Raw genomic sequence first — 10,686 nt, 5'->3', positions numbered from 1 at the left:
GCCTGTGTCCATCTCAGACGCGGTGAGAGAGCTGTGTGCTCTCTGCTCCCTCTCGCCGCGCGCTGTTTGCTGATGCTGGGAGCCGGAATATGACGTCATATTCCGGCTCCCAGCTACAGCAGACAGCCAGCGCGGCGAGAGGAAGCAGAGTGCACACAGCTCTCTCACCGCGTCTGAGATGGACACAGGCATCCGACCCACTGGACCCCAGGGACAAGTCCACGCCAGCACTCCAGGTAGGGAGGCTGGGTGGACATTTTTTTAATTAAAATTTTTTTTTATTTGTATGTGTGTGTGAATGTGTGTCTGTAAGTGTGTCTGTGAATGTATGTGTGTGTGTCTGTGAATGTGTGTGTGTGTGTCTGTGAATGTGTGTGTGTGTGTCTGTGAATGTATGTGTGTGTGTCTGTGAATGTATGTGTGTGTCTGTGAATGTGTGTCTGTAAGTGTGTCTGTGAATGTGTGTGTGTCTGTGAATGTATGTGTGTGTGTTTGTGTGTCTGTGAGTGTGTGTGTGTCTGAGTGTATGGGTGTGTGTGTCTGAGTGTATGTGTGTCTGTAAGTGTGTGTCTGTGAGTATGTGTGTGTGTCTGTGAATGTATGTGTGTGTCTGAGTATGTGTGTGCACGCGTATTTATATCTGTGTGTCAGTATATATATACACACACACACGTGTATATTTTTTTTTTTTTTTGGGGGGGGGGGAAAGAGTTCCCACACTTTATTCCCCAGGACTTCTCTGGAGATGTCCGGATCTCCCTTGACGGCTCACGCAGAGTCAGCGCTATCTGAGTGCCGGCTCTGCTCTTAGCCTCCATGGGCTGGCGGGGAGATCAAAGATCTAACTCACCAACCCACAGCAACACGGAGGGAGGCAGGAGAGGACCCGGGGAGCTCTAGACAGCAGCTCTGCCAGGTTCCTCTCACGAGATCTGAGCATTGCCACGGCAACACTCAGATCTCGCGAGAGTTAACTCTAGCTCCGCAGGCTAGAGTTCACTCTCCACTGGACCACCAGGGATGGCACATGGCAGCAAGGATCCCCCCTCCCTACATAAGGTAGGGAGGGGGGATATTTACTAATCTGCCCCCACCTCCACAATCCCTCCCAACATACAGCCCACACACACACACAGCACATAGACACATACAGCACGCTCACACACACAGTACACCATCCGCACCCTCACAAACACACACAGCACCTTTACAAACACACAACACCCTCACACACAGCACACTAACAGCACCCTCACAAACACACACACACTCACAAACAGCACCCTCACAAATACACGACACCCACACACATCACACAAACGGCACCATCACACAAACGCACACAGCACAGTAACAGGACCCTAACAAACACCCTCACACAGCACACTACCAGCACCCTCACACACAAACAGCACCCACACAAACACCCTCACCCACATAGCACACTACCAGCACCCTCACCCACACATCCCACTAACACCACCCTCACACAGCACACTAGCAGCACACACACACAGCAGTGTATGTATGTGTGTGTATATATATATATATATATATATATATATATATATATATATATATTAAAAATAGAATAAATATATACACATGCGGCGTGTTTGTGCTTTAGGGTGCACACTCTAATGCATATCCCTGCTCCCTTACTCATCAAAGCTTTTGGAAAGACTTGTCTTTACCCGTGTGTCTCACTTCCTTAATTCCAACTCTCTCCTTGACCCTCTTCAGTCTGGCTTCCGCCCTCTCCACTCTACTGAGACCGCTCTTATCAAAGTGACTAATGACCTAATCTCCGCTAAATCCAAAGGTCACTACTCCATATTAATTCTCCTTGACCTCTCTGCTGCCTTTGACACAGTTGATCATGCTCTCCTCCTTCAAACTCTTCAATCACTCGGTCTCTGTGACTCTGTCCTCTCTTGGTTTTCCTCCTATCTCTCCCAACGCTCATTTAGTGTCTCCTTTTCCAAGGATACCTCCTCCCCTCGCCCTGTCTCGGTTGGAGTTCCCCAAGACTCTGTCCTTGGTCCTCTTCTATTTTCTCTTTATACTGCCTCTCTTGGAAAACTTATTGCCTCTTTTTGATTCAACTACCACCTGTACGCTGATGACACTCAGATATACCTCTCCTCACCGGACCTCTCCCCGGCCGTCCTGCAACGTGTCACTGCTTGCCTCTCTTCCATCTCTGACTGGATGTCGTCACGCTTTCTCAAACTTAACCTCTCTAAAACTGAACTCCTTGTCTTTCCTCCTCCTAATACTGATCCTCCTCTCTCACTCTCCCTTCAAGTCAGTGATATCCACATGAGTCCATCCCTACAAGCGCGCTGTCTTGGCGTCATACTTGACTCTGGTCTCACCTTTGAGTCTCACATCCAGTTTGTTGCCAAGTCCTGTAGGTTCCAACTCAAAAACATAGCCCGCATCCGCCCCTTTCTTACGCAAGATGCTACCAAGGAGCTTGTCCATGCTCTAGTAATTTCCCGCATGGATTACTGTAACCCTCTCCTGATTGGTCTCCCCAAAAGCCGTACTGCCCCGCTACAGTCCGTAATGAATGCTGCAGCTAGACTGATTTTCCTATCCAGTCGGTCCTCTCACACCTCGCCCCTCTGCCAGTCCTTACATTGGTCAATTCAAAGTGCTAACCCATACATTTAAAGCACTGAACAATTCCAGCCCCTCTTATATCTCTTCACTGATCCAGAGGTATGCCCCTCCTCGTACCCTCCGCTCTGCCCGCGACCACCTCCTGACCGCTGCTCGCACCCGTACGGCCAACTCACGCTTGCAGGACCTCTCACGGGCGGCTCCTCTCCTATGGAATAACTTGCTTACTGCCATCAGACTCTCCCCTAGTCTTCAATCATTTAAGAAGGGCCTTAAATCCCATCTCTTCAGGAAAGCGTATGGCCTCCCAGAGTAATCTCTCCCTTACATACCTGTCTCTTGCTCTCCTATGGGGTAGTGCTTTGCTCTCTCCTCCAGCTCTGCTTCACTCCTACTTGATATTTCCTATCCTAATGTTTCTAATACCCCACCTCCTATAGACTGTAAGCTCATTTGAGCAGGGTCCTCTTCAACCTATTATTCCTGTAAGTTTTCTTGTAATTGTCTTATTTATTGTTACATCCCCCCCTCTCAAAATATTGTAAAGCGCTACGGAATCTGTTGGCGCTATATAAATGGCAATAATAATAATAATAATAATAATAATAGGCTGCGCACGCCTATGCTGCACATTGCAGAACCCTTCCCTCTGTCCATATAAGTAAGATGTCCGATGCACTCCCATTACCTCTGACATGCTCCCATATGAAAGGCAGACCGAGGCTATCTTTGGCTTCATTCATAAAAAAAACATGAATGAAGCTTTTGGTAAGGCAATAGACGTCTTCACAAACAAACTCATAGGAACTGCAGCAAATTCAAAGCTAAGCATGCTTATTTTAATTGTTTGCTTTATCTAAAAAACTGTATTAAAACTAGGGGCAGCCTGGACTTGTTTCTTGAAGTTCATCATATATAGATATAGAACAGAGTTATGTTTCCCTTTAATACAACAATCAAACATGTTCATACATGATAGGATCTGCCTGGACATGACTTTTTTCCAAGCATTAATAATTCTGCCTTAAATATATTAAGCAAACAGAAAAAAAAACTAACACGGTCTGAGATGATGAAATCTTTTGAAATATGTTTAAAGAGACAAATATCACCTACCAATTTAACAGAGTGAATATTATCACATTTACATTTTGTAAAATGAAACAATTGTAAACTTAACTGAGGGACCTGTTCTGTGTTTTGGTTATTGTATATTTGTTGTTTAGAAGAATTGTCACAGTACTGAAGCAGAGAGGTGGCAGGCAGGAATTGTACAGGACAAAATATGAATGAAGCTATTGGTAAGGCAAAGCGTTTACAAACACACTCCTATGGAACTGCAGCTAATTCAAATATGACCAGACTAAACCAAAAAAGTGTTACAAAAACAATATAATAATTAAATTATTGTTATTATGATATTTATAGAGCACCGTCAAATTCCGCAGCGCTTTACAATGGGTGGACGAACAGACATGTAGTTGTAACCAGATAAGTTGGACGCACAGGAACAGAGGGGTTTAGGGCCCTGCTCAATGAGCTTACATGCTAGAGGGAGTGGGGTAAAATTACACAAAAAGGTAAGGATAGTATTAGATTAGTGACAGTTGCAGAAGAGGAATCAGTTGGGAGCTATTAACAGTTTAATTGCTAAGCTTTCATGAAGAAGTGGGTTTTTTAAAAAATTTTTTGAAGGAGTGGAGACTGGGTGAGCATCTAACGGAGGAGGGAAGCGAGTTCCACAGGAACGGTGCAGCGCTCGAGAAATCTTGAAGGCGAGCATCAGAGGTTGGAGTACGGACAGAAGATAGACGTAAGTCTTCAGCAGATCGTAAGGGCCTAGACGGGACATACTTGTGTATAAGGGAGGATAGATAGGTGGGAGAAGCATTATGTAGAGATTTGAAAGCAAGAACCAGAATTTTAAATTGAACTCTATATTTTATTGGAAGCCAATGTAGGGACTGACAGAAGGGTGAGGCATGGGAGGTGGGGGCGGACAGGAAGATGAGTCTCGCTGACGCATTCATTATGGACTTTAACGGCGCAAGTTGGGAGCACGTAAGACCACTGAGAAGCGGATTACAGTTGTCAAGGCGAGAAAGGACAGTGGAATGGACCAATACCTTAGTTGCATCTGGCGTTAAGTAGGGGCGGATGCGTGCAATGTTTTTGAGATGGAAATGACAGGATTTGGTGATAGATTGAACATGAGGCTTGAAGGAGAGGTCTGAGTCAAAGAGAACACCTAGGCAACGAGCCTGCGTGCTGGAGCTGATGGTAGCACCGTTGACTTGGAGGGCGGGAGACACAGGAGTAGCAACACTTGAGGGAGGAAAGATCAGAATTTCAGTTTTGGTCAAGTTTAGTTTAAGGAAGTGGGCAGCTACCCAGTTAGAAACAGATGAGAGGCAGTCAGAGACACTAGTCAAGAGGGACGGGGAGAGATCGGGAGAGGACAGGTAGATTTGCGTGTCATCTGCATAGAAATGATATTGGAAGCCAAAGGAGCTAATGAGTTTACCAAGGGCGGCAGTATAGATGGAGAACAGTAGGGGACCAAGGACTGAACCTTGGGGGACACCAACAGAGAGGAGTTGGGGAGAAGAAGCAGAGCCAGAGAAAGAAACACTGAAAGAGGTAGGAGGAGCACTAGGAGATAGCAATATCTTGTAGACCGATATTGCGGAGGATGAGAAGAAGCGTTTGATGATCAACAGTGTCAAAAGCCGCAGACAGGTCAAGGAGAATTAGGATAGAGTATTGACCACGAGATTTTTCAGCGAGTAGATCATTGGATACTTTGGTCAGTGCCGTTTCCACAGAGTGCTTAGCGCGGAAACCAGACTGAAGTGGGTCTAGCAGAGAGTTGGACTTGAGGAAGTCTGTCAATCTCGCATACACAATTCTTTCAAGGATCTTGGATGCAAAAGGCAGTAGCGAGATAGTACGATAGTTGGATAGGGAGTTAGGGTCAAGATTGGGCTTCTTTAGAATTGGGGTTACAGTTGCATGTTTGAAGGGCGATGGAAATATACCAGAGGAGAGAGAGGAATTATGTTTAGTTTAGTGAGAGGTGGAGAAAGAGAAGAAGACAGAGTACGGATGAGATGCGAGGGAATTGGATCGAAGGAGCAGGTGGTGGGGCGGGAGGACTGGAGCAGAGCAGAAACCTCTTCCAATGTAGCGGGTGCGAATGAACATAGAACAGCAGAGAGAGTGAAGTTAGGGGAAGTATTGTAAGGGGAAGAAGAAAGATGAGAGATCTCTTCTCTGATTGTAGAGATCTTGTCAGTGTTATGAGGGTATTGAAGTAACTTTTGCAGAGGAAAGAGCCAAGCTGTATGAGCTCAGCATAAATGTATAGTGGAGAAAGTCAGATGCACAGTGAGACTTTCTCCAACAGCGTTCAGCAGTTCTGGAGCATTTTTGGAGAGTCGAGTGAGCTTGGTGAACCAGGGTTGTTGTTGGGGGGGCCTGCGGCGTTTAAATGTACAAGGTGCCATGATGTCTAGTTGAGAGGAGAGGGTGGAATTCTAGAAGGAGGTTGCAGAACACTGACAGGTGAGGTTTGAGATAGGTAAAAGGAGAGTTTGGAGATTAGTGGAGAAATGCTCTAGGTCAAGACATTGGAGGTTTCTGTGAGAGTGGTGTTCAGATGGTGGTGTCAATTGGATCTTAGGTATGCCAATGTCAAAAGTCAGCAGATGGTGGCCAGATAGAGGAAAAGGAATATCTGAGAGATTAAAGGCAGTACAGAGGTTGGTCAAGATCAAGAGTGTTTCCTGCTGTATGGGTTGCTAAATTGGCCAAACGAGGAGGTTACAGAGAGCAGACGAGAGGCATCAGTGCAATTGGGGTTATTGAATGTGATATTGAAATCCCCAAGTATAAGGGAAGGAGTGCTAGATGAGAGGAAGTGGGGAAACCAGGAAGAAAAGGATAAATTCTTATTATGATGGATCTTCACTGTTCTTTAGACTTGTTCCTGTTGGATGGAGACACTGACCAGGTAAAGCACACAGAAAGAGCCAAACATTCAGATCACTGTATAATGAAAACTGTTCGTATGAAGCATGGAGGGTGCAAATATGGGCCCAATTACATGGTCTGATCATAGTCCCATTATTTAAAAACTGTCCTTATCAAGCTCAAGTAGTACTGGACAGTAATATATTATTGGAATCTACTTTTAAAAAATATTTCTCTATAAATATTAAAGGACCACTATAGTGCCAGGAAAAAAAACTCGTTTTCCTGGCACTATAGTGCCCTGAGGATGCCCCCACCCTCAGGGTCCCCCTCCCGCCAGGCTGAAGGGGGAGGAAGAGGGTTAAACACTCACCTTTCTCCAGCGCCAGGCTCCCTCGGTGCTGGGGCTCTCCTCCTCCTTTGGTTGTCATCGGCTGAATGCGCATTCGCGGCAAGAGCCACCCGCGCATTCTGCCAGTCCATAGGAAAGCATTCTCAATGCTTTCCTATGGACGCTGGCGTCTTCTAACTGTGAAAATCACAGTGAGAAGCGAGGAAGCGCCTCTAGCGGCTGTCAATGAGACAGCCACTAGAGGCTGGATTAACCCATTTGTAAACATAGCAGTTTCTCTGAAACTGCTATGTTTACAGCAGGCAGGGTTAATCCTAGATGGACCTGGCACCCAGACCACTTCATTAAGCTGAAGTCGTCTGGGTGCCTATAGTGGTCCTTAACATGACATGTGTGACATGTCATGATTCCCTTTTATTCCAGAAGTTTGGTCCTTAAATCTTGCGGTTAGCCCATAAGGTAGTGGTAACGGGCAATTTATACCACATACTTTTTACATTGCTAAACAGAAATCGGCTAAAATGAGGAACTTACATTTGCCTTGATCATGCACATGAGAAATCCCTTGTAGACTCTCTTTTAGAACAACTGCAATATATAAGAGATGCTATTAACGCAATCTATTTGAAAAAAATGGTATTAAGCTTGCAAATTTAAGATTGGGAAAAGCAAGTCTTATGGCTTGACTGGTGTGCAGATATCTATGTTTAAAGCGATACTGTATTACTGGGATCATTACGCCCTCTGCCTCCCTCCTCCATCATTAAAAACCCTTTATTTACTAACCTTATACCAGCGCCGATGTTCCTCGCCAAATATGGGCCCAATGACATGGTCTGATCATAGTCCCATTATTTTAAAACTGTCCTTATCAAGCTCAAGTAGTACTGGACAGTAATATATTATTGGAATCTACTTTTAAAAAATTAGTTCTCTATAAATATTACCTAATATACACTATGCATATTCCAACAGATCATCCTGGCTTAGGATTCAACTTCATCCCAAGTAGACCGCAAAGTGCTGAGCTGCTTGGTGTCTGGATTCATAGCAAGTCGTGCTTAAATTACCCTGAGCTTGTGTTGGTTAAACATGGTGAATCTTTAACTGGGATATTTGATATTTCATATTTTAAAGTGATGTTTGTTTCCAAGTTTTAATATCCAGATGAAAGTACATTTTACAGTCTCTGCCCAGCAATAACACTGACTGAATGCCCTGAAAAGCTTTGTTGCTTAAAGGACCACTATAGTGCCAGGAAAAAAAACTTGTTTTCCTGGCACTATGGTGCCCTTAGGATGCCCCCACCCTCAGGGTCCCCCTCCCGCCGGGCTGAAGGGGGATAAACACTCACCTTTCTCCAGCGCCGGGCTCTCCTCCTCCTTCTTACATTGCTAAACAGAAATCGGCTAAAATGAGGAACTTACATTTGCCTTGATCATGCACATGAGAAATCCCTTGTAGACTCTCTTTTACATTGCCCCCTCCGACAAGCGGGTGTTAATGCACAAGTGCGGCAAATGCATCGCCACCTCCAACAAGCGGGTGCTAATGCATAAGTGCGGCAAATGCAGCGCGTGCATTAGATCTCCCCGTAGGAAAGACACACACACACACATACATACAAACACACACACACATACATACATACATACAGACACAAACATACAAACACATGCTAAAGGTTTTAGGAGGGTGACTTTCCCTGGGATCCAGTGGCTGGCTCCAGCTGATAGGAGTCAGAGTTCCCACTCTTGCACCCTCCTCTGCTTATTCCTTCCATGCGGCTCTGATAGCTGGGAGGAGTGACCGTGGCAGTCACTTCCTCCCAGCGTCTGACATCATAAGAGGGGGCCCGGTCGCGGTATTAAAGTGCCATTGGGTGAACGCGTGGCGTGGGCCGCATTAGATGGCCAGCGGGCAATCTGGTTGCAGGGGTCCGCAGGGCAGCCGGACCCCCTGGAGTGACGGGCCTCGTCACAGCTGTGACCTCGGTAGTTCCGCCACTGCCTGGAACACATCCTCTCACCTTTCCACACTAACCCTGTAATACATCCCGTCACCCTGCCACACTACTCCTCACCCTCCCACATATCATGTCACACTCACCACCACTCACCATGCCACACTAACCCTTTAACACATTCCTTCACTGTGCCACACTAACCCTGAAACACCACCCCTCAGCCTGTTTCACTTACCACTCCTCACTCTGCCACACACCCTGGCACACTCACCGCCCTAACGCTATCATACACAACCACCTTCACCTGGTCTCACCTAACTCCCACCTTACACACAACACAATCGCTTTAGAAGCAACGATGGCTGCCGGGAAAGCCAGGAGACGGGTGCATGCTGGGATCTCATAGAGATATAAGGGGCACTCAACTAAGTCTTTGACCCGGGTGAAAAATATATAACTTTATCACTGCGAAAGGGAGCAGGGTTCCAGAAGGGTAGACTGTGCATTGAACCCAAAATCAGGACAGTCTTGGCAGGTTTATTTTTGAGTGGGATGGGTGGTATTTTCAGGGTGAATATTTTTTTTTTTTATAAACAAATTAAGGGACTTAATCAAAGGCTTTTATCATACACACATCTTAAGCAGCCTCCTCTAACACAAGCTTCACACAAAACTCCTATCACACGCCGCACAAATGTATCTATCATCACATGAGAAATCAAACATAGTCACATCAACACCACATACACTCCGACACAACTCCCATCACACCCCATACACTCATACACAACTCCCATCACACACTGACAACAGTAGCCAGCTTTCTGAGTAAGCAAACATTTCCTTTTGAAGAAACCCCTAAGGTAAACTGAAGCTGTGCCCATATTCCTAAAGGTCTTTAGGTCATGGCTAAAGAACTAGTGTCAAACTCAGTGGAAGATATAGTCCACCTTATGTGAACTGCAGTTCCCCTAATACTCTGCTGATAATTCAGAGCCATCATTTGAGTGGAATCCACTATATGTTTATAGATGTGATGTATAGGGTGAGAGTGAGCTGTCAGTTAATGGCTCTAACCTTCCATGGATATGTTAAACATATATAACACAGATATTAAAGAGACAAGGCTGGCTGCACAGCTTCCACATTGCTTTCTATAACACTGACTCTCACTGTTATGGTGGTGATGACACGCAAACCCGGAAGCAGATGGAACGCAGATCTTGGCAATAAATGGAATGTAAACAGAGAGCGATAGGGCTGCATGACCAGGAAGTGATACAGCTAAGTCGGAGTTCAGAACGTGGTGATACCTGGATGTAAACACACACTGCATTCTCGTGTATCCTGAGTTAAAGGTAACCCGACCACCATGGAGGCATCCATTATAGCTGGGGGAGGGGAATTTAACCTGCATGGCATAGCTATCAGTCCTGACATCCGGGTCCAGTTATTACAGCTCATGCTGCCTTCAGGGTGATGCTGAACTTAGCTTCTTATATTATCTTCTTATTTAACCAGCTACCTATTCAAATTGGTGTACAGAACTAGTAGGGGATACAGCAGGAATCTACAGGAAACAAATGCATAACACACTGTAATTGGTTTTATTTGTATTTTTAAGTGTGTAAACTTTATCATTGCTTCTGTTTTCAGGTGATATAAATAAAGATAACAATATATAAACATAATATCCATAACAGTTTCCTGGTGGAATCCCTTTGGGAAGAAACACATAAGCCCATTAGTAATATATTGTTTTAATATT

This window comes from Pelobates fuscus, chromosome 8 (genome assembly GCF_036172605.1).
Source record: "Pelobates fuscus isolate aPelFus1 chromosome 8, aPelFus1.pri, whole genome shotgun sequence".
In the NCBI taxonomy this organism is placed as follows: domain Eukaryota; kingdom Metazoa; phylum Chordata; class Amphibia; order Anura; family Pelobatidae; genus Pelobates; species Pelobates fuscus.
This window is presented reverse-complemented; position numbering follows the sequence as displayed.